The 3,723-nt window shown below is 31.1% G+C and overlaps 1 pseudogene; it reads right to left on the bottom strand.

The window, feature by feature from the left end:
* Positions 1–408: 408 nt before the first annotated feature.
* LOC111743537 lies at positions 409–527 on the bottom strand (annotated as a pseudogene).
* Between the last annotated feature and the right edge of the window lie 3,196 nt (positions 528–3,723).

Raw genomic sequence — 3,723 nt, 5'->3', positions numbered from 1 at the left:
CAAGGAATATTATTTCTTTGAACTCTCAAAGCATTTTGTGACTTCAATGATCAATAGATACTCATTTATTCATTCACTTAACAAGTATTTATTGGCTTTTTGCTCTTCTATGCATGGGGGACACAGGGTGAAGATTACAGCACCTGCAGTTCTGTGAAATTACAGAAAATAGACTAAGGTTACCTGGGGTGGAGAATATGAGGAAAGTTTAACAGAGTAGAAAATATTCTAGTGATGCTTTGGCAACTGGGAAGTAAAAAAAGACATTCTAGAGTCCAGAATGGCATAAACCAATACCTAGAGTCATAAATGTGTGTATAATTTTCCACACGAGGCAACCCTTTGTTGATCTCACAGATCGCAAGGACGTTGTCAGCTTACAATCCCTTTTTTAAAAAAATTTTTTTACGCCTACAGCACCTGGTCTTCCTAGGTGGTCTCCCATCCAAGTATTAACCAGGCCCAACGCTGCTTAGCTTTCAAAGTCAGACAGAATCGGGCTTGTTCAGGGCAGCATGGCCGTAAAAAAAACATGTTGGATTTTATAGAGGCCCTGGAACCATAGTTATAGGTACATACGTGGACAGGATCAGGATTGAACCTGAATAGGTTGTGAGGGCAGATTGTGAATAACCATTTATACAATATTATGTGAGTGTGTGTGTGTGTGTGTGTGTGTGTGTGTGTGTGTGTATGTGTGTGTGTATATATATGCATATCATCATAAACATTTCCTAATAACCATTTATATAATATTATGTATATATATATATATAAATATCATCATAAACATTTCCTAATATATTGATACAATTTTTAAAACATTTGGTATGATTTCATAGTATTAAACATCACTGGAATATATCATAATATACCTAACCATTATTTGAAACTTAGATTGTTTCCAATTTTTAACCATTATACAATATTGAGGATTTTGATTTACACTGACAACTGCTCAACAGAAATTTTAAGTGATTTTCATTTTTTCAAGCTATATATGAGGTCCTTGTTGTTCCACCTTCATCAATTAGCAATATCTCTTAAAAACTGCCAAATTAATAGATGAAAATAGTATCTTGTTATTGAAGCTCAGTAGAAGAAACCAAGACAGTTCTGAATTTAGTCACTCACAAAGCCACATCTAACCTTGTACTGTTGAGTTATGTAAACTTCTGAAGATTCTTTTTCTTTAAACTGATTTGGATTTGATTTTTCTATTATTTACAACAGAGTTTTAACTAATAGACTAATGAAAAATGTACAACCATTTCCTCAACTTTTAAATAAATTTATCAGTTACTTATTTAGTTTGAAAAAACATAAATTCTCAAATCCTTCAACATGTCAGAGTCTCTATGACCTTGGATATTGAGGTTACTTTTCTACAGTATAAACATAGTATGATGATGTGTGCCAGAATTCGTCATTTTAATTTTTGGAATTAAGTGTGATCCTATTGTTCTTGGACAAATTTCGTTATGAATAGAAGTTAAAATTCATGAATACTTCATGGAACAAATGGAGGGATTGACCTTGTACATTTAGTAGTAAGTTGCCTGTGTCATGGTGTAGTTTGAGGATTATAGGTATTTCCTATATCATAAGGGCAAAGCAAAGACATACACATTTAATCATGTTAATAAATTTTTGTTTTTAATGCCCAACTTTCTTAGCTTCTAGGAAAATAATATAGGATTTAGGTAAACAAGTTTAATATGAACACAATCATTGTGATTTTATTTCTTATTCCATTTGGAATTATATTATTGGTGGAACTTGTCTTTACATTTATCATGTATTAAGGAACGTTACTTAGAAATTAGATATTTTGCTCTTTGATCATGAATGTTTCTTTTCAAAATAAGTGTTTGACACTCTTACTATAAACAGCTTCCTGTCTTGCCATCTGTTTTTTATCTGTTTTATAGTCTTAACATGGACAAAACATCTCATTTCTCTTCTCCCCAGCCCCATTATCTAGATAAACAATGCGCAATACAGAAACCTGAATTTGTCTGATACTACTTTTTATACCCACATTTAATGTTCACTGTAACATCACTTTTTCCACTTAAATATCAACTATAATCCTTTTTTCCTTTCCATTCTTAAAGCTTTGTTTTTTTTGTTTTTTTTTGAGCTCATAACTTTGTATTTGGATTACTGAAACAGTTTGTATATATTGTTTTCCTGATTCTACTGTCTCCCTGACTCACTCAATCTGTCTTAAATCTGGCAAACCAGGGACAAAATGATGATTTATCTAAAACATAAAAGTGATCATGCATTTGTTTTTCATTATCAATATGTTCATGTGGTGAGAATCTCATTTTTTTTAAATAATTATATTGAGAACAAGTTTGAAATTCCTAATATGTTAGAATTTCCCTTGTCTCCTCACACTTTCCTCATGCCTACCCGTGAAGTTTATGTTTTACTATATCCTCTCATCCACCCTTTCTTCCTTCCAGCCATTTAACCATTATGTATTAAGTTTTTGCTTAGCTAATAGTACATTTGATACACCTAATTCACGCATCAGTCCTATAATATAAAATTTATTATTTCGAGGTAAGAATTTCTTTAAAGATGGGGAAATTGAATAATAGGGATTCCTGAGAAGAAATGATCAGACTTTTTCAAGGTTTATCAGGTTGACAAACCAACCCTTCACAGTGTAATCTTTAATCACAGCAAGTGGCTTTCATTTTAACAAAATATGCCCTTCTTTCTCTTCCCTCCATGACTTTCTTTTTATTTGAAACTCTTCTTCCTTCCAACCCACTTCAGTAATCATGCATGTAGTGCAATCAATCTGAGATAATTTTTTTATCCAGTATGTACAACATGGTGTTTATTTGATATGAAAGAAACCGGTATAACTTAGTTCCTATTTGCAAGTGCTTAAGAAGCTATTCATGTACAATAATGATTCTCAACCCTTGAAGACACCCTGGGGAACTTCTGAAGGAGATATTCCAACAGTTTTAAGACATATTGCCCTTTCCAAAGACATTATTTTAATGTTATTATGTTAGATAGATTTATGGACTTGGGATCCAGGAAGATATAGGTCAGAATGATAGTTCTTTCATTACCAACTAGGAAGCTGTTAAAGTCTCCAAAGTGCAATTTTCTTATGAATGAAATGGGATGATAAAAGTATTTTCTTTTTAGTGTTAAGTTACTGTGAAGATTAAATGAGATGGAACATGAAAAAGATGATCAGAGCACAGTGCTTGTTATGTATTAATCCCTTAATAAGTGTTACATATTCAATCTAATGTTATTATTAACATTGTTTTCTTGTTGGATTTCTTAAATTTTTTTTTCAAAATTCATTTGTTAAAACATATAACATGCCAGTTATAATGGATATAACAGTCATAACCTCTTCAGAACAATGTAAATATGCTAAGGAGAAAGATATAATATTGATATCATGTAAAAACTTGTTGGATATCCTTCAGTAATTATTTAGTCTTACTTCTCATCATCCTGCTTAAACATGAATAGCTTTCATGTTTACAAATGAGGCAAAATCTGAATATCTAAAAATATCTATTTAACAATATTACATTTTCTACATGATAAAGGAATTGGAAGAAAATTTGAAGGATTCAAAGAATAATCATTAGGCTGAACATGTATTTCTTGTAATATGCTTGGATATTATTTATTATTATTATTATTATTATTAATTATTTTACTGCAAAAGTG

Source organism: Pteropus vampyrus, unplaced genomic scaffold (genome assembly GCF_000151845.1).
Source record: "Pteropus vampyrus isolate Shadow unplaced genomic scaffold, Pvam_2.0 Scaffold115, whole genome shotgun sequence".
NCBI lineage: Eukaryota > Metazoa > Chordata > Mammalia > Chiroptera > Pteropodidae > Pteropus > Pteropus vampyrus.
The sequence above is the reverse complement of the archived record's forward strand: the minus strand, read 5'-3'. Positions and strand labels throughout refer to the sequence as shown.